The sequence below is a fragment of the Chionomys nivalis genome, chromosome 1 (assembly GCF_950005125.1).
Source record: "Chionomys nivalis chromosome 1, mChiNiv1.1, whole genome shotgun sequence".
NCBI classification, from domain to species: Eukaryota; Metazoa; Chordata; class Mammalia; order Rodentia; family Cricetidae; genus Chionomys; species Chionomys nivalis.
The window spans coordinates 188,706,440-188,728,647 of NC_080086.1; the positions used below are offsets into that span (position 1 = coordinate 188,706,440).

At 39.1% G+C, this 22,208-nt stretch overlaps 2 pseudogenes; one reads left to right on the forward strand and one right to left on the reverse strand.

Moving 5' to 3' along the window:
- Positions 1–690: 690 nt before the first annotated feature.
- On the reverse strand, positions 691–1,409 carry LOC130863642 (proliferating cell nuclear antigen-like; annotated as a pseudogene).
- Positions 1,410–9,763: 8,354 nt separating this feature from the next.
- Positions 9,764–10,529, forward strand: LOC130883822 (proteasome activator complex subunit 3-like; annotated as a pseudogene).
- Positions 10,530–22,208: the final 11,679 nt, after the last annotated feature.

Below are 22,208 nucleotides of genomic sequence, written 5' to 3' on the forward strand. Positions count from 1 at the left end.
GTGCTTCTGACTGGTTTAATAAAAGAACTGACTGGCCAGTAGCTAGGCAGTGGATAGAGGTGGGACACAGAGGACACTGGGAGGAAGAAGGGAGGGGTCTTGGAAGTCACCCAAGACTGAGAAGCAAGATGAAGGTGTCTTGTTGAAAGAAGGTACCCCCACGTGGCAGAGGATAGAAAAGCAATATGGGTTAATTTAAAATGTAAGAGTTGGCTAGTAATAAACCTGAGCCATCAGCCAAGCATTTGTAATTAATATTAAGTCTCTGAGTGGTTATTTGAAACTAGTTGGTGGGACAGAAACAGCCCCCTATAGTAAACATGATGGAACTGGAGACAAATCAACTTCATTTCCCATTAACCAATTAAGTTATGGCATGAATATTAATTTATTGTTTAAATTTAAAAATTCAATTAAAATTATTTAAATTGAAAAACATTTATTAAAACTGCATCTAGCTTCAAGACTCTTGTTATAAAAATCACTAGTGTTTCTAAGGCAGAATATTTATCTTATAATTAGTTGCTACTTTGGAAATTTTGTTTTTTCATTGTGGAGCATGAGAAGAAAAACTGGATTATTTAGAGAAGATATATGCATCTGTAATGAGGTACAGACTTGATAATTAACATTTCTGGCATCTCAAAAGCAGTTCCCAAAGGCCTTCTTTTGGGCAGAGTCTATCAATGCCTAAAATCCTTTGTCGTCTTCTATCATGAGAGCCAAATATTATTTTAAGTGTCCCACATTAGCAGTTTTACACTTTACAACAAGGGGTACATCTGACTTTGGTGAAAAAATTCCAGATACCTCTGTGTAAAGGTTAGCTGAACTGACTCCCTCGCCTCCATGGATACAGCTTTCCACAAACATTACTTGTTTATGACAACTTAATGTTTCCATTTCCATCCTCACCCCTTACAGAAAACTTCATCCTGCCCTGTGTACAGGTTATTACAACAGTATCTCCAAAATGGCTAAAGTATCAGCATATAGGTGCAAATTCACTGGAAGGCCTATTACACATAGCTGGATTACACAACGTGGGATGCCAAGTTGTTCAATTCATTAACTTCATACCATAATCTGAAACTTTCTCTAGATTTGGTGATTCAGATCTTAGCACTAAGGCACCCCTATTATCTTCAGCCCTTAATGTAATGATGTCATTGTTATCCACACATTTTAGTATTTTTGATATGCTGACAAGGTTCAGGCACACCGCCAGGATGTGGTCGCAGTGGTACTTGAGAAAGTCCTTGGAGCACAGGGTGAGATGCGAGAAAGTTCCTTGCTCTGCAGGTTCACACCACTGAGTTCATGTCCCAGCAGGCCTCCTTGATGAGGTCCCTGAGTGCTTCCAGCACATTCTTCATGTTGGAGCCCTGGACCAGACGTGCCTCAAACATGATGACCCTAGAGAACATTACAGGAGCAAGGTCAAACCATTAAGGACACCTGGGTCAGGATGGGAAAGCCATAGTATGGACACAGAGCAGATGACCTGACCCAGGAGTTTTAATTCTAAATATGTCTTCACTCATGATCTCCCTCCTTCTGCTCCTCATTTGGACCTTAAGAGCTCAGACCGTTGCTCCAAATTGAGTCTCTGTCTCTATCTCGATCCATCGCCAGATGCAGGTTCTAAGGTGATATGTAAGATATTCATCAGTATAGGATAGGATCATTTCAGGTTCCCTCTCCTCAGTTGCCCAAGGTACCAGCTGGGGACATCTCCCTGGACACCTGCAAGCCCCTCTAGAGTCAAGTCTCTTGCCAACCCTAAGATGGCTCCCTTAGGATATATACTTCGCTGCTCCCGTATCCATCCTTTCTATATCCTAACCATCCCAATTCCTCAAGCTCCTCCCATCCTCCCCTTCTCACGTTTCTCATCCCATTTCCCCTTAGCCCCAAGCCACCTCACCCGCTAGTTCCCAGTTTTTGCCCGGCAATCTTGTCTACTTCCCCTATCCAGGCGGATGACTATACGATTTTCTTTGGGTTGTGACATTGGAACTGATTTATTGGGAGCCCACCAAGGCCAGCTCGTCTGGGACTGAATAAGCATGGGTTGAAACTGGACTCTCTGAACATGGCGGACAATGAAGGCTGATGAGAAGCCAAGGACAATGGCACTAGGTTTTGATCCTAATACATGAACTGGCTTTGTGGGAGCTTAGCCTGTTTAGACGATCACCTTCCTGGACCTAGATAGAAGTGGGAGGACCTTGGTCTTCCTTCAGGGCAGGAAATTTGTACTGCTCTTCAGTATCGAGAGGGAGGGGGGATGGAGTGGGGGGAGGAGAAGAGGAGTGGGGATAGAGAAAGGGGAGTGGGAGGAGGGGGCAATATCTGGGAGGAGGGGGAGGGAAATGGGCAACGGGGACAGGTGGAAATTTTAATTAAAAAAGAATAAAAATAATTTTTAAAAAATATGACTTCACAGTTGCTTTCAGAACTATAGCAAAAACAACTTAAACTGCTGAAAATCTAAATTGAACTAGCGTTATTGCAGATCTGAAATATGAAAAAATGAGGCGACATGGCCAAGAACTATTCTGTGAAAAAAGCACAACTCTGGCCCCAGGAAAACTGCTCATTTTATATGATCGCTTAATGTCGCACATAAAATGCAATAGATCAACACCTGCTCCTAAGGCAGGGATCAAGAGAAATGGATATTGAACAGACACGTGTACTGACACTTGGCAAACATAAAACCGGGGTGAATGCAGATGTGTCATAGCTGGTAACTTGATACTGTAATAAAGGGAAGAGAAAGTTAGATAAAAAAAAATAAAGTCAGTAGATGTGTGTAAAGAAAACTGAAAGCTGTGGGGCAAGAGCTTGAAGTTACTTTTTTTCTTTTATTATTTTTCTTTATTTTACATTCCAACTGTAGTTCTCTCTTCCAACACTCTTCCCACCCCAAATCCTTGCCTCCCCTCCAGCCCACCCCATATCCACTCTTCTCAACCGGTAAGGGCTCCCATGAGGAGTCAACAAAGTCTGGTACATTAAGTTGGAGCAGGACCAAGTCCCCCCACCTCCCCTCATGAAGGCATGGCATCCCTCTACAGGGAATGGGCTCCAACAAGCTAACTCATGCACCAGGCAGGGATAGATCCTGGTCCTACTGCCAGGGGTTCCTCAGATATTTGAAGCTTTACCACTGTCTCCCACATATAGAGGGCTAAATACAGTCCCGCAAAGGCTCCACAGCTGTCGGCCTAGCATTTATGAACTTTCATGAGCTTGGCTCAGCTGTCTCTGTAGATTTCTCCACTATGATCTTTATCACCCTTGCTCATATATTCCCTCCTCCCTCTCTTCCATTGGATTCCTGGAACTCAACCGGGTGCTTGGCTGTGGATCTCTGCATCTGGTTCTGTGAGTTAGTGGATGGAGGTTCTTATGATGATAGTTGGGGGTATTCAGCAATCTGATTACGGGGGAAGACTCCACTCTTGCTAGGAGTCTTAACTATGGTCGTCCTTGTGAATTCTTAGGAATATCCCTAGCACCAGGTTTCTCTTTATCAAGATCTCTCTTTCATTGCTCTGCCTCTCCATCCTTTTCCCCCTCAAACATCCTATTCTCTCATGTTCTCATCCCCCATCCCCTCCCCTTTACTGCCCTACCCCCAATTTACCCAGGAGATTTTATCTAATTCCCATTCCCAGGGCGATCCATTTGTCCCTTTTTAGGTCTTCCTTATTACCTAGCTTCTCTGAGCTGTGGGTTGTAATCTGGTTATCTTTTGCTTTATATCTAATATTCACTTATGAGTAAGTACATATGGTGTTTGTCCTTTTGATTCTGGGTTACCTCACTCACGATAATTTTTTCTAGTTCTCTTCATTTGACTGCAAATTTCATGATGTTTTTTCATTACAGTTTTTTACAGCTGAGTAATACTCCATTTTGTAAATGTACCACATTTTCTTTATCTATTCTTCAGTTGAGGGGCATCTAGGATGTTTCCAGGTTATGGATATTAGAAATAATGCTGCTATGAATGTTGTTGAATAAGTGTTCTTGTGGTATGATTGGGCATCCTTTGGGTATATGCCAAGAGTGGCATCGCTGGGTCTTGAGATAGATTGATTCCCAATTTTCTGAGAAGTCACCATACTGATTTCCAAAGTGGCTGTAAAGGTTTGCACTTCCACCAGCAGTGAAGACATGACCCTAACTCCACATATTTTTCAACATAAGCTGTCCTCAATATTTTTGATCTTAGCCATTCTGACAGGTATAAGATGGTGTCTCAGAATCGTGTTGATTTGTAGTTCCCTGATGATTAAGGATGTTGAGCAATTTCTTAAAGGTCTTTTGGCCATTTGAGTTTCTTCTGCTGAGAATTTTCTGTTTAGCTCTGTACCCCATTTTTTAAATTGGATTATTTTGATGTCTAGTTTCTTAAGGTCTTTATACATTTTGGAGATCAGCTCTATGCAAGATGTAGGGTTAGTAAAGATCTTTTTCCATTCTGTAGGCTGTCATTTTATCTTGTTTACTGTGTTCTTTGCCTTACAGAAGCTTTCAGTTTCAGGAGATCCCATTTATTGATTGTTGTTCTCAGTGTACTACTGGTTATATTTAGGAAGTGGTCTCCTGGGCCAATGTGCTCAAGACTGCTTCCCACTTTCTCTTCTGTCAATTTCAATGTAATTTGATTTATGTTAAGGTCCTTGATCCACTTGTACTTGAGGTTTGTGCATGACGATAGATATGGATCTATTTCTACATGTTGATATTCAGTTACTCCTGCATGATTTGTTAAAGATGCTTTCCTTTTTCCATTGTACCATTTTGGTTTCTTTGTCAAAAAATCAAGTGTTCATAGGTGGATGGATCAATGTCAGGGTCTTTGATTCTGTGCCATGTGTTCACATGTCTGTTTTTATGCCAATACCAAGCTGTTTTTATTACTGTAGTTCTATACTACAGTTTGAAGTCAGAGATAGTAATGCTGCCCGAAGTTCCATTATTGTACAGGATTGTTTTAGCTAATCTGGATTGTTTCATTTTTCCACATGTGTTTGAGTATTGTTCTTTCAAGGTTTGTGAAGAATTGTGTTGGGATTTTAATGGGGATTGCATTGAATCTGTAGATTGCTTTTGGTAAGATTGTCATTTTTATTATGTTGATCTTACCTATCCAAGAGCATGAAAGATCTTTCTGTTTTCTGATATTTTTTCAATTTTTTTTCTTTAGAGACTTAGCATCCAGAACTTCCCAAACAAACTGGACTTAGTAGTATTACAACAACTGGGTAGAACCATAATGTTAATTTTAGTGTTATTTATAGGAAAGAAAAATCTGCCTGGAATTGAGTAAGTTAAATTAAAATAAATAGAATGCCTGAAGATAGTATTTATGATGACCAATTTCTTATTAAGCTTTCAATGACTGAATCTCATATGATGCCATCAGAAGTTACTGACAAAGATTTAGAGAACTGAGTAGCATCCCAACTGAATGCATCAGCATCTCATGGTTTGTGTCATCTAGATGGATTCATGCTGGTCTTGTTTTTTCCATTAACCTCAGTAATGTCCACTTTGCTTCTATTCTTTCTTGTCTTCAGAAATCTTCTTTTCTCTACATGACACCAATGATTACAATTTACATCTCTTTTATCCTCACAAGACCAAAATATGTAAGTAAAGTATGAAGTTTAACTGATCATATCATTTGTTATAATGATGTTCATTCATCTGTAATGGCTGACTTTCTCAGTAGTTCCTGTGTTCTCAAGATTTATTCTTGCATAAGTGCACTTTTCCCTTCCCATCTCCACACTATATCCAGTTCAAGTCTCTTGCCTAAAGAGAAGGGATCATGACAACTCTACATTTAAAAAGGGGGGGGCATAATTTTGAAAGAGAACAAGCAGGGGTATATGATAGGGTTTGGAGATAGGAAGGGAAAGGCATAAATTATTTAACCATACTAATATGTCAAAAATTAAAATAAAATAATTTAAAAATGAAATAAAACAAGAACAAAACTGATGAAGATCAAGTGTTTATCTTTCGGCATAAAGGGTGTGATTGAGTGCAATGATAGAATGAATTATTCAACTTTTCATGACCATGTTTTCTTTTAGTTATCTTCTCAAAAGAGCGCCATTGCCCTTTGATCTCCAGATTGAAAGGAACGTATATAATTACAAAATTTGTCAGTAAAAAAAAAACAACATTATGAAAATAAGTGAATATAGACAAGTTCAAATTGTCTCTCTAAACTACACCCTAAACTTCAAATTAAATTTAATTGCATGAAATTTTCAGGAATTTCAAATGCAGCATTAAAATATTATGGATTTTAGAATGTTCCTATAAGAAATTCTAAAAGTTAAAGATAACCAACATATCATACCATTATATACATGTATGAAAAATGTCACAAAGAAACACTGTATCTGAAGTGGTTTGAAAGCAATGACTCTATATGGAGAAGCATTATTAGGAGGTTTGGTTTTGCTGGAGTAGGTGTGGCCTTGTTGGAGGAAGTATGTCACTGTGAGGGTGGGCTCTGAGGTCTCCTAGGTACAAGCTATACCCAACAGTTCACTTCCTGTTGACTGTGGATCAAGAGGTAGAACTCTCAGCTCCTTCTCTAGCACCATGTCTGCTTGTACACCATCATAAAGAAAATAGACTAATCTCTGAAACTCTAAATGAACCCCAATTAAATGTTTTCATTTATAAGAGTTATCATATCTCAGCAACAGAAACCCTAAGATAGCATGTATAATTAATATATGCTAATGTAATATTTTTAAAGTTCCAAAGGGTCAAAAATAATCCAAATAGACACATTCCCCAGACTCTGTTCCCAAAGACGCACTCCACTGCCCACACCCACCTCACTGCCCACCCCGTTGCTGGGCCTCTGCTCCTAACTGCAGAGGATTTCCACTGCTCAGGTACAGGGCATACCAGTCACAAGAACAGGTGAGTGAACACCTGCCAGCTGAACTACTGCACACCTTAGATTCTGTTCCCAAAGACCCATCACACTGTCCACCTCCTAACCCTTTACCAGCCCCTCCTAATGCTGTGCCCTTGGCCCCAGCTCAGGTGGACTTCCACTGCCCCAAAGCAGGAAACACCAATCATAAGAACAGGTAGAGAGCTGGGTGGTAGTGGTGTATGCCTTTAATCCCCGCACTTGGGAGGCAGAGGCAGGCAGATGTCTGTGAGTTTGAGGCCAGCCTGGTCTACAATAGCTACTTCCAAGACAGGCTTCAAAGTTGCAGAGAAACCCTGTCTTTAAAAACAGAACGAAACAAAAAAGAACTGGTAGAGGCCATGCCAGTCTGAAGAACAGGTACAGGCCAAGCAAGCCTGAAAAAAAAGAGATGTGTGGACTCAGACAGAGACTTCCTGTCAGAGCAGAGGCCACACCAACAACTAGAACCACAGATGGGCAGCCCCCCAGTTGACTTCCTCTCCTCACTCAGTCCCCCCAATCCCCACTTCCTTCCTCATCACCGTATTCTACCCCTCAAACTGGGCAGAAAATCTCTAATGCAACAAAGGCCAAGCTAGCCAACTTGAACAGACGCTCCCTACTGAATCAGAGGTCATGCTAGCTGCCAGAAATCCAGGCTGCAAAGATCCAACAACAAAAGAGGAAGTAGGAACCAAGGAACAAAATGGCAACAAAGACAAACTCAGAAATCAGCATTTAGACCTATAATCATCACAAACGCAGATGCCTAACTGCAAGTGTAAGAATACAATCAACAACCGTCAAGGCAATGGCACCTTCAGAGGCCAGCTAGCCTACAGCAGCAAGACCTGAATATTCCAACACATCTGAAACACAAGAAAATGACCTTAAAACCAACTTTATGAATATGGGAGAAGTGACTGGAACTGAGGGTATTTTGAGAGGGAAGGGGAAACCTAGAGGGATGAAAACTCCATGAAATCTATGCGAGTAACCCTAGTACAGACTCCTAGTAATGGGGAGCAGGGACCCTGAGCTGGCCATCTTCTATAACTGGGCAAGGCTTCAAGTGGACGGATTAGGACACCAGCGCAGCCAAAAACATTTGGTCTATAGTTTGTCCTTTCTTTTTTTTTTTTTTTTTTTTTTTTTTTTTTTTTTTGGTTTTTCGAGACAGGGTTTCTCTGTGGCTTTGGAGCCTGTCCTGGAACTAGCTCTGTAGACCAGCCTGGTCTCGAACTCACAGAGATCCGCCTGCCTCTGCCTCCCGAGTGCTGGGATTAAAGGAGTGCGCCACCATCGCCCGGCTATAGTTTGTCCTTTCTGCAGAGTGTTCTGGGACTGAAGTCTAGCAGAATTGTCATCAAAAGGACGAGAGAGAACTTTTCCAGCAACTTATGGGAGCCGATTCAGAGTTCCACAGCTAAATACTAAGTGAAGCTCTGGAAGTCTCTCAGAGGAGGAGGGAAAAGGATCAGAGGAATTAGAAGATTCAGAGCCATCATGAGAACAGGTCCACAGGATGAACTGACTGGGACTCACGGGGACGCACAGAGATCAGAAAGCCTATAGGGGGTCTGATGTATGTCCTCCATATATGTGTGTGTGTGTGTGTGTGTGTGTGTGTGTGTGTGTTATGGCTGAGTAGCTTGACATTCTTTTGCGATTCCTAAATTGGGAGCAGGTCTTCTCTCTGATTCTTTTGCCTACTTATGGGACCCTTTTCCTTCTATTGGGTTTCCTTGTCCAGCCTTGATGGGATGGGTGTTCCTGATCTTATGGTTGTAATGTAGTTTGTTAGGCTGTGTTTGGTTGATGTCCCTGGGAGGTCTGAGGTCAGGCAGGGATGAGAGTGATGGTGGTGAATTTCAGAGAAAGGGGAGGTAGGGAGATATTTGGGGGAGGGAAAGAAGGGGGAAACTATCATCAGGATGAAAGAAATGAAAGAATAATTTTTTAAAGACAAAATAAAATAAACATCTAAATACAAATGTGGCCTTCACCTGACTTCAACCTCAGTTATCTTGTCAACATACACTATGTTGATACTGTTATATTTTGATCTACTCATTCAAATTTCCATTTTGTTAAATGTTTTGTCTCTTTTAATTTCAATTAAAACATTGAATGTATTGATTTAAGTTCAAGTGTTTCTGCTTTCTTTTCATCTGTGCTTGGGTTTATATAAAAAAAAATTACCTTTGTGTCATTTGCTTTAATCACAAGGAATAGTAGAATTACTTTCATAATAATTCAAGGCTGAAAGTATTAAAAGTTTTCATTCTCTTCTGTCCATTATGGCAGTTATGGATAATGGAGAGAGATTTTTTTCTACAATAATAGTTAAAAATAAGTTCAGAGAATGATTTATGACAGTGTGACTACCTTGTTCACTGGTTCATAAGTTTTTTCTGAGCCAAGTATTTGAATCTAGAAATTTTAATGACTGTTATAATTTGATCTCAATCAAATTAATCAGTTTAAATTAAAATAAAAATATAAGACATTTTAGCAATTGAACTTAAAACATTAATAATTTAGAGTAGTACAAAAAACATGCATCCAAACTATACATTTCCTGAATATGTTAAAGAACAGCAGTAATGGGGAAGGCGAGCAAGAGAGCTAGCAGGCAGCAGGCAGCAGGAGGGCCGGCATGGAGGGAGGGAACGAGCAAGCGAGGGCTGCCGGTCCCGAGGGCAGTGGAGATTCCTCAGGCCCCTCCGGTGCCATCCCCGGAGTCCACAGCGCCTCCAGCACCCAGCGGAGCAGACACGGCCCTGCCTCCTGGCCATGGCCTCGTTGCTGAAGGTGGATGAGGAAGTGAAGCTCAAGGTTGATTCTTTCAGGTTCACAAGTGAGGCAGAAGACTTGGTGGCAAATTTTTCCCCAAAGAAGTTACTAGAACTTGATAGTTTTTTGAAGGAACCAATCCTAAACATCCATGACCTAACTCAGATCCACTCAGACATGAATCTCCCAGTCCCTGACCCCCTTCTCCTCACCAATAGCCACGATGGACTGGATGGTCCCACTTACAAGAAGCGCAGGTTGGATGAATGTGAAGAGGACTTCAAGGAACCAAGTTGTTTGTCATGCCCAACGGGAAGTTGAAAAGCAACCAGCAGCTGGTAGACATTATTGAAAAAGTAAAACCTGAGATTAGGCTGCTGATCGAGAAATGTAACGCGGTCAAAATGTGGGTGCAGCTCTTGATTCCCAGAATAGAAGATGGGAACAACTTCGGGGTGTCTATTCAGGAGGAGACAGTTGTAGAACTAAGAACTGTCGAGAGTGAAGCTGCATCTTATCTGGACCAGATTTCTAGATACTGTATTACAAGAGCCAAATTGGTTTCTAAAATAGCTAAATATGCCCATGTGGAGGACTATCGCCGCACTGTCACAGAGATTGACGAGAAAGAATACATCAGCCTCTGTCTCATCATTTCAGAACTAAGGAATCAGTATGTCACTCTACATGACATGATCCTGAAGAATATTGAGAAAATCAAACGGCCCCGGAGCAGCAATGCAGAGACAATATACTGAGGCCAGGGCCAGGGCCAGGGGACTCTGTGAGTCTGGCTCAAGACCGATATTGCCTTGGTTTGTTACCTGACTATCGTGATGGGTAAACTGGCTGGAAATAGTAACCACAACTCTCTGTTTTTAGCTAGAGTCTAATGAAACTCTCATCTAGTTCTGTGATGTGTTTACCTCTTTTTTCAGGTCTCAGGAACTCTTCTATCTCCTTCCCCAAACCCCACACCCAGCCTGTCCTAATTTCTGGAGAACTCCAGATTTGTGAGAGATATTGGCACAAGAATAATTGTTGGGTTTTTGGTTTTTTCTTCCCTTCCCTTACTCCCCTTGTTTTAAGTTTTGTGTTAAAAGCTGGAGGAACTGTAGGGAAAATGTTAGGTGTCTTTTAGGAACTGGGGGAGTAGAGGTGGAAGGGACATCTTCCTGTCTCAGGCCAGTGTCTCTTGCTTCTGTGGGACTTTGGGTCCTCCCCACTGCAGCTGCCCTGGAGATGCCCTGGGACTCTCCACCTGTGTCTACCCCTCCTTGAACCTGACCGTGACAAGGGATACCTTAGGCCTTCAGCTGCATCCCTAGAGCTCCTCTGGATGTTTTTATAACTGGGGTTTTCACAGATACTCTGTACACTTGTACACACGCACAGGGACATGTATACATGATTCCTGCTCCATTATAGAACGTAGCCTTCCTTCCTACACCACTACCCTTTCAGGCCCTGTCACACACACAACACCTCAGCAGGTGACAGTTGCCTTAGTCATCCACCCAGGCAAGTCCCAGGCCTACCCTCTCTTCTGATAATGTAGCCGTTGGTGCCCAAGGTAAGTTGGAGGAGAGCCGAGAGCCAAGGAGCAGAGGGCTCATGAAGGCCTTTCCTCTGTGACTCAGGTTCTTTGGTGTTATGCAAAAGCTGGCCCCTCTGGCCCTCACTTGCCCTTCTCCCAGGCCAGCTTGTGCATTGGATAGGGTGTGGGCAGCTATGAGGTCCAGAGGCTGCTACTCCTCGCTGTGCTTTCCCTTTGGGAAATATTTCTCCTATTTATAGTATTGTGCTTCCAGGGAAAGCAGTAATTCATGTGTATATGTATCTGTGCACATACACATGTGCCCGTGTGTGTGTGTGTGTGTGTGTGTGTTCGTGTGTGTGTATAAATATGCTGCGAAGGTCAAACCCATAGAAGAGCTGCCTCTTTCGAATCTTCCAGAGTTCTCACTGGTTACAGCTTTTGTGTTAACCCCATTAGCCCCCATCTTTTTAAGTGAGAGTTGATATCTGCAGTTAACCTGCCAGTGACTCTCAGTGTCTATTTGGCTTTTACCCCTCTCCGACTTCCAACTCCAATCATATTCCACCTGGGATGCATCATTTCACTCCCAGTATTCTACAGAAAAGGAGTCAGGATGCTCTCTTCCCACGAATAGTGCTCAGTAACAAACCAATTGCATTTCAGTTGGGCAGTACTCCTACCCACACCTCAGGTCCCTTCCAGCTAAACTCCTCCCCTCCCACCGTGTGTTTCTCAGTTTCCCTTTTTGTTTGACTGTTCCACTGCCCCTCCTCACCCTACCAACCTTGGAATGTAATGTAAAATTCTTTTACCATGTCAAGAAATTATTAAAAATACAGGTACTTTGACCTCTTTCTAAAAAAAAAAAAAAAGAACAACAGTAATTATCCAAGATTCTGATAACAGTTTTATACTTTCATAAATATACTAGAACAAACTTTTGTTCTTTTATTCATTTTTTTATTCTTCTTTACTAAAGAAAGAAGGGGAGAGAGAGATGTCCATATAAATATGCATTTTTTTAGCTACATTCTCTGATACTTAGCATGTTGAAAATGGCCCTGTTAAATTTTAGGTAAAAATATTTTTTAGATTCCCTTCTATTCCTTTTCATTTAGCATTATCTCATCAAGGTGGGTGCAGCAAAAGATAGTTTCCCAAAATAATCAAGTTCTGTGGGAACAGATTTATATTTAATGTTTTCCTTCATCCTTAGGGGGAAAATTCAATGCCACAAATAAAGAAATCACTTAAATAGTTACAGTTTCCAAAACTACAGTGTTTTAGATTCTAGTAAAAAAATAGCATGAAATATCAAAATCTATGAACAAAATTAAATCTTTTTAATAAAAACATTCTGTGAGGTTTAAGACGCTCATCCGTACTCAGAAAATTTATTTAGCAGTTAGGGCTCTTGGCCAATAACTGGCTATGACACCAAGAAGCTTTCATTTTAAAATATATCTATGGAGCTCATATATCAGAGAAGACACATGTATATTTAGGAATGAACAAGTTGGGGAGGTAAAAGATATTTTAAGACAACTTCAATCAGTGTTTTTATGAGGATACGAAGAATAAGAAGATTGCCAAAGGTGTAAGCCAGTTGCCTGGGTATGTAGGATCTCAGATGTTTTATTAATACCACTGTGTGCATAAGGGCGCACAGAAAGGAACACACATAGAGGGTGCAAAGAGGTGTGTTCGAGAACCCATTGGCTGTTGCCAAGGAGGCTCGTAATAATGGTGTGCGGAGAACAAACAGGACATAAAAAGGGAAGACTGTGCCACGTATTGTGAGAAAGAAACCTGTGAAATGCTTGCTTCTCATTGGTCATCACTATAGAGACAGCCTTTAAAAGCCTGGTATGGAAATTAAATTTAATATGCACACACACACACACACACACCCCTGACAGAAGTAAGCCTCAGCATAAATATTTACTGTTAATTCATAAGCTGTTTTCAGAATCCCTTAGCAACATATATCAAGGAAATACTCCTGGACACCCAAAACATATTCACAGTATTTAACAATCTCTTTTTTCTAAATCTGGTATTTTTTTCAATAATTACTTCTTACATTCAATTTTATGTCTAGGTTGCATAGTAGTGTTATTTTCATCAATATCAGTGGTTCTTCAGAACAAATCAGTGTTTCAAATAGTGAACTCAACATCTGCTGCATAGAAAGTGCTCAGGAGCTGTGATACTCTGATATTTGGCAGGTAGAGAGATTTCAAGTTATTGCTATACCCTGATCAGTGCTTTGTATGATGCATTATTAACAAGGTTCCTCTGACACCCCATTATATGAAAGAATCAGGTGTGTTTTAACCTGCTGCTCATGAGACATAAAGTTAGTATTTGTCTTTTAAATCTCCTTCTGCCTCTGTATAATATAGCAGTTTCCCCCAACTCAATTACTAACATAAGTATTGTATTTGGAATACATTTCAGTTTTTCCTTTGTCCTAATAGCCTGCTATAAATGTAAAGGTTTGGTTTATAGAGTGTGATAACACAAACCTGTAATCCTACCTCTCAAGATGTTGATGCAGAAGAATCCACAACAAGTTCCAGAACAGCAAAGGATGGACAGAAAGGCCTTATCTTAATAACGAACTAAATAAATCATAAGATTATTCCATTTTAAAAATTGTGGAAGAGGGTCCAGAAATACTGTAGGAGCCAAAGGAACAGGCTCTAACAAGTAATCCCAGAAGTTACCCCTCAAGTCTCTTAACATGGCTGCCAAAGCATGTGTGGAACAGGGATAACAACAGTAGACATGTCAAAGCAGACAGGGAAGATACAACATTTCAACCCTACACAAAAAAATTACAGGCAATTAAAGAATGCTGAGAACGGAAAAAAATAGTCTTCCCTTAGGAAGAGCAAGTGGTCAGCCCTGAAAATATACATATACGTAACATTATACAGACTGAGAAGGTTACGTTTGGGAATATGTATGTGTATATATGTGTATATGCATACGTATGTATATGCACACAAATACACATATTCACGTATCAACAATTATTGAAAAACACACCATGAATTTCAAAGAGAGCAAGGAGGGGTACATGAAAGAGTTTGAGGTGATGAAGGGATTGGGGACATGATGTAACTATATCATAATCACAAAACTAAAAGAAATAATTAGAAAACTAAAAATAATACCAGAAAAAAATGTCCTAAGGGAAGCATATATTGTAGAGATATATATATTGCCTCCCAGAATCTGAACATTTATCACTAGTTTTTTGTTTACTAAGACCAGCAGATAAGAGAACCCAATCACTTCTTATGTGGAATAAATTTAAGGCTATTTTTCTTCTTTTGTGACATTAATGTATTTGATAACATAATGGAGAAAAGTGCATGTTTTAAGCTTATTGACATTATTAACTTGAATTCTTTGGGAGGCATGGAACAAGTATCATACTTCTTGTGGTGAGAAAACACAGGCGATTTTTACTCTTTTCAGTCAGGAACAGCTCTTGCCCAAAAAAGGAGGCTTAATAGAGAGGGGAAGGACAGTTGTAGATGACAAAACTCTAATTTATTACCAAAAACTTATTCCTTAAAATAAGAAATTCCCCAACCAAGGCAGGCACAGTCTTCTATTGCAAAACTCCAAACTATTAATAGTGTATATACACTGTGAATTTCAACCCAACCTACTCTTCAAACCTCACATTTGGACTTCAGCCAAGAAAAAGAATTATGTCTTCAATCTGGGAGCTAAAGACAGAAAGGTCAAAATAAGGGCAAATTCTCTGCCAAACCAAGCAACCAAACTTGAACCCTTCTGTTTTCCAGATGCCACAGCCAAACAAGTGACAGTCATAAGAACTTAAGTAAATTCTCCTCCTAAGTCAATATGTCCTGGAATCCATATTTTCTTTGCTAGGAATCAGTATTGCATTTCAAAATGATGAACTCCTGAAAATAAACCTGGGGACGCAAGAACTCAGCGTATCTTAATATTGTGAAAAACATCTGCCACATTCGGCTCCATAATCGAATAATAGGGAAGAGAAAAATGGAATTAAGAAGGTAGGCTAGCTCTTGCTAAGGAAACAGAGAAGATTCCCCATGTGTTCTTTAAAATCTTGCACAGGGACTATTTCTTTGACATCTAAAACTTGAAATTTTACCTTGAAGTGTGACAGGTTTAATAATTTTAAGCATAAAAATAAATCTGATGCTACATAAACATAAAGTATCATTGTTGACACTGATCTTTTATACTGATTGAATTGAGGTTTCAGTAGTGTGCAGAATGAATGACAACATTTTATTTGAAAATGAATCTTGCTTTTAAGATTTACTATAAATATTAACAGCAATTATGTGAACAATAGCTTGGTATGTAAATTTCAAATTGTTTTATAGGTGTAAAAATGTCATAGAGAGTATCTCCACTTCCCAGCATTGATTTAAAAAAAAAAACAAAACAACATTGAACATGGTCACTGGTGACTTTAACCCCAGTGCTACAGAGGACAAATGCAAGAGGGTTCCTGTGGCTTGGCAGTCAGCCTAGCTCCAGTTCACTGAGAGACCCAGTCTCAAGAGAAAACAAGGCAGAGAATAATACAGCCTGTGTGTGTGTGTGTGTGTGTGGTGTTTGTGTGTGTGAGAGTGTATCTTGTATCTATGTGTGTCTTATGCATGTGTGTGGTATCTGTGTCTGATGTGTACGTATAGTGTGTGGTGTGTTAGTGTGTCTTACGTGCATGTGTGTTTGCATGTCTGAAAACAACTTTCATTTTTTCAATCAGTCCAATCAGTTTTAACTTTTCAATCAGTTCTCTGCTTTCACAGTGGGATCCAGAGTTATCTGCTGTGCATAGTTATCTGCTGTGCACCTTCATGATCCTCTAATATTTCTTAATTCAGTTCTTCTGGAAAACAAATTTGTGACACCCAGAAATCTTTTATTAATGTCTTAAATCTGATTAATTTAAACTTTTCATTCTGAAAGATGTTTATCTAAATCAATAAAGTTAATACTTCGTATACCCAAAGAGAAGAATGATTTGTGATAGAGTTAGATATTAAAAGTTCTTTGTAACTTAAAAATATCATTAAATGAAAATACATGTAATAAATTTTACCTGCTGAACATAGTCAGTTTAGCTTAGCTTATCTTTAGTATTCTTCAGATACTTACATTGGACTACAGTTAGCAAAGTACCTAAGACTAGCCTATTTTGTTTTTTAAAAACATTGATTTTTTTTCGTGTATGTTATTGAAAACTATATTGAACATGAAAAATAGAATGGTTTTATGAAAACTTTTCCCACCATTGTAAAACTAAAAAATTCAAACTCTAGCCATATTGTTTAGAGAGTATTTTACACTCCAAGAATACCAAGAGAACTATCTTCCATTTGTTTAGTAAAATATCTTTAGTTCTTCTGCATTTAGTAAATTTATTGAAAGTCTTTCTTGCCCTGTGCAATCTTTCTTCTGCTTTTAAAATGTTTTATCATCAAATAAATGTGTGGAAAATTCTTAGGGCTTTTTGCTAGTATTTCCAATTATGAAATTATAATCAGCTCTCTAGGTCAGTGTCAAATGAATTTACTAAAGCAAAATCAATAGTTAAACTCAGATTGAGGACTTTTTTTACAATTTAGGTATTTTCATATATTTATATATATACAAACAACATCTGGACTGTGTATATCCATACAGTACTATAAGTTGTGTATACATTATGCAAGTATATAATGTACAGGCATATGTGGATATACATGCATATACAATCTCCTCTTTAGCACAAGATAGTTTATAAAGCCCAAAAATATTAATATAACTGCTTCCATGGGTAGGAGAGCTTGCTCAGCAATTAAGAGAGCTTTCTGCTTTTGCAGAGGACTCAAGTTCAGTTCTCAGAACCTATCACAGATGGCTCTCAAGAACCAGCTTTAGGGGACTTCCAGTCCCCTGGTCTCCCACAACTGCCCTCATGTGATACACACTCCCCACACACAGTCACAATTAAAAATAATACAAACCTTTATAATGCATTTTCTATGATACTGGTATCATTAAAATCAATCTCATATACTTCCCAGTATTTTCATTATAGACATTTTTAGTATTATAAACCATTTATTTATTAGTATAATTTAAAGGTGGTATATTTCATTGAATAACTATACCAGATTAATTTCCCTAATGTTAGGTATCTATGAGACTCTCAGATTTAACTTATATAGTTTTTAAAATTGACTGTCCTTTGGATTATTCCTGATTAAAGCATCCTAAACACATGAAAGAACATGTACATATGTTTTTAAGGTTCCTGTTGCTTATTTGTAATTTATATTACATTACAATAAAGTGTATTACATTAGTAGATGAAAATCTCATTTCATTTCAATTAAATGATATTGAATGTTTTCTTAATTATGTGATTATAAAGATTACATTAACAATCAAACTTTTAATTTTCAGCTTTTTGATTACTATTAAAACTTCTACAGGTTCTTAGACAAACTGCATTTAATAATTTTATGAATTACCTGTGTCCTTTGCTCATTGGCCTTTGGTACATATTGTAAAAGTTTTCTTTCAGGATTGTGTGAAGGCCTTAAACCTGTGTGATAACCAGGTATCACAGTAGGGGCAAAAGATATCGTATGAATTACTTTTTTAATTAAAAAAACAGAAAACTCCACAACATCTGTGTTTCCACATTGTTGATTATTTGTATCCCAAATCCCATTCAAGGGGCTGCTGCTATGTTTCAACTATATATGCTTAATGCTTTCTGACATTGGCCATGAACATATGGGAACATACATGGTACTGAACATCTGACTTCACCACATCGCGCTAACAACTAGGGCAGCATGCCACCCAGGAAATCCAAGGATTTTACATCCGGCAAATTATGCACAAAACCTACTTAAAATGGGGTTTAAAAGATTTTTTTTAAACTCAACTTAGAATGGAATACTTAACAATGCCTCACTACTGTCGAATATTTTTGATTCGATTTTTAAGTTTTACCTTGGCATTCTCCTGCTGGCTTTGACTGCATGCTTTGCACTAAGTTTTCTGGTCCTGTCTCTGAGAAACTCTGAGGTGCTTTTGGCATTTAATCTGCATTGTAAATGCAGTCTCATTTCTCCTTCTGCACATCTCATTTCTTACTTTCAGAGGCTAGTTCCCTTTTCTTTCAAGTGTCAGTAAAATGTAACATTTGCTAAGAGGAAGGTCTACTTATTTTCCTATATGCATGAGACATGATATGCTTAGAGAAATGGCTATTAAAGACGCATTTTTAAAACTGAACTCTACATGGGGGTAATACAAAACTCAGTTTTTAAATGTTTCTACTTCTTTGATGATTTACCTCTGTGTTCAGCTGCTGGGAACTTTCCTTTCTTTTTTTGTTTTTTTTTAATTACTTTATGAATATTACCAATCAAAATTCCCACTTCCTCCCTTCCTCCCACTTCCCTTCAACTCCCCCCCACACCCTACACCCCACCACCTCCAGTTCTAATAGAGGGCAAGGCATCCTGCCCTGTGGAAAGTCCAAGGACCTCCCCCCTACATCCAGGCTTAGGAAGGTATGCATCCAAAGAGAATAAGATCCCAAAAAGCCAGTACATGCAGTAGAGACAAATCCCAGTGCCATTAACATTGGCTCCTCAGTCTTCCCTAATTGTCAACCACATTCAGAGGGTCAAGTTTGATCCCATGCTCATTCATTCCCAGTACCACTGGAGTTGGTGAGCTCCCATTAGCTCAGGCACATTGTCTCAGGGTGGACCAACCCCTCGTGGTCCTGACTTTCTTGCTCATAGTCTCCCTCCTTCCCCGCTTCAACTGGACCTTAGGAGCTCAGTCCAGTGCTCCAATGTCAGTCTCTGTCTCTGTCTCCATCTGTCACTGGATGAAGGTTCTATAGTAATATTCAAGATAGTCATCAGTCTGACTATGGGACAAGGCCAATTCAGCACCCGCTCCTCCACTGCCCAGGGTCCTAGCTGGGGTCATTCCCGTGGACTCCTTCCTTTCCTATCTATAAAGTAATAATTCTAAAATACATACATAATCTAAGACCAAACAACAGTAATCTATAACATATGTATATAATTGTGTATAAATCCACTCGTAAATGCATCTACTCTTTATGATGCACACCAACATTCATATTTGGATTGGGCATACATTTCTGGAAGGTCCTTTATGGTTTAATTCTAAAATGATAGCACATGATATGACACATGATATGACAGGCACAATGATAAATTCAATTAGCTTGCTGTGAGTAGAACTCAGGATTTGAAAGATAAAAGGAAGGGACATTCCTTGAAATTTTTGTTTTCTATTATGTTAAAATGCCCTTTTTCAATTTCACTTTTTAAAGAAACTGCTAACACAGAATAAAGAATAACCTAAATCAGTATTGCCCTACACCATGCAACTGAATACTGAATAAGGAGACTACCACACAGTAATATTAATACACACAACATGCATACATGTAATCTAAAGAGCTAGGTCCTCCAGATGTGATCCTAAAGCTACCTTCTTTGCTTAAACTTGTAAATACAGATGGTTAAAAAGTAAATAAAGAGAAAATCCAAGGTTGAAAACAGCATTATTTCGCTGTTTTTAAAGGTTTATTTATTTTTTGTTTGTTTGGGGAGATTTTTTTTTTAATCAGAGTCTAGAATAGCAATAATTTATCAATCTTAGTTATTAGCATAATGAATTCAATAATAAATCATCAAAAAGTTAAAATATGGTATATTGAATAGCTGAGAATTCCAGATAAAACTAGCATAGCAGGGGTGGCTTGAAGAACAGAAACAGGTTTGGCCAGATGGCTCAGTGGGTAACGAAATAAGCTGCCAAGCCTGGTGTCTTGATTTCAATGCCCAGAACCCACATGGCAAAATGAAAGAATCAGTTCCTCCATGCTGTTTTCTGGCCTCCACGCTTAAAATGTCACATACACATACACACACACACATGCTCACAAGTACTCTCTCTCTCTCACACACACACACATTCACAAGCACACACATTTACACACACATTCACAGGCACACACACATTCACAGGCACACACATTCATAGGCACACACACATTCACAGGCACACACATTCATAGGCACACACACATTTACACACACATTCACAGGCACACACACATTCACACACACATTCACAGGCACACACACATTCACACACACACATTCACAGGCACACACATTCACAGGCACACACACACTCACACACACATTCACAGGCACACACACATTCACACACACACATTCACAGGCACACACATTCACACACACATTCACAGGCACACACATTCACACACACATATTCATAGGCACACTCACATTCACAGGCACACACACATTCACACACACACACATTCACAGGCACACACACATTCACACACACATTCACAGGCACACACACATTCACAGACACACTCACATTCACACACACATGAATGGAAAAGAAGTGCTAGTAAATTCAATTTACACTGAGGGCTTCTCCCTGTCCTGCAGAAGGCCATTTCCTCAGTGTCCTCTTCACATTGTCTTTCCTCTGTGCATACTGCAAGAAGAGATGGAGAGAGAAAGGAGGAGAGGAAGGCAGAAGGAGAAGGGAAGAGGCAGGGGATGACACACAAGACCAATGAGCTGTGTTTCTTCATCTTTGGAGAACTTCGGTACAATTGGATGAAAACTCTGCCATTATGGCCTGATGTAACTTAACTACCCACTTAATGACTGCTCTCCAAACAGCCAGACTGGAAATTGAGGATGTCATCTTCATAATGGGGCAGGAGACTATTCAGTTGTAACACCAGGAATTTATTGAGGTACACCAAATATTGATCAAACCTTTATTTAGGTAAAACTAGCAATAGTCTCCATATTTCCTACGTCTCAGTATTCTCATATTGCTAGTATTTTATTTCTTCCTCTCAAGATAGACATGCAAAGCTAATAACCCAATCTAGCCAGAAAATCAATGTTGAAACAAGAATCTGACTGATCCCATTTTAAAAGAATTCCTATCAATTGTAACACTGACATTTCATAAATTCTTGATGTGTTTTTAAAGCACTGTACAAAAATTTCATGCAAAGAGCAAGTTTTCCTTTGACTAAGGACGATAAACTAGCTAGTATTAGACTGAGGTTCTTGAATCCATTAGTATTCCAAGATGAAAGTAAAAATTAAGCCTTAAAATTGTGGGTTAAAAATTTACATGACAATGTGTAAATTAAAACGAAAGTTGAACCTGCATATATTTAAGGAAATTGCTGGTAATTTAACTGTCTGCTCACATACAAATCAACAATTCTCAGGGGAAAAAAATAGTCAAAAATTTAGATTCTCAACAATGCATCATTCAAAATATCTACTGTGCAATTTAAAAAGTACTAGAAATGCCAAGAAACAAAAACATATAACCCCTAGTCAAAAGGTAAAGGTGGCAATGAAAGATCCCAAGCTGGCCTAGATGATAAAATTATCAGGCAAGGACTTTAAAAGAGATAATGATACAGGTAGCTGTCCATGATCAAAGGCGATCAAAATGAGTAAATAAGTGCACAAACCTCAGAAGAAAAGTGGAATTATATCAAATAATTAAATAGAAACTGTAGATCTAAAAAGTACTATGGGCATTATGAAAGAGTATTTCCAATTCATTTGTATTCAGGAAAATATGAGACAGAGACACTGTGGAAGACACGCCCTTAGAATCCCTTCAAGTTCCAAGTTCTAATATTGAATGGAGGAGGAGACGCAGGGCCACGGGAGCTTTCCTAAGTTACCAGGACATGTGTGCAATGATAGTGAGGCAGCTGCGGTGTGAATGGAAGTTTACGTCTTTTTA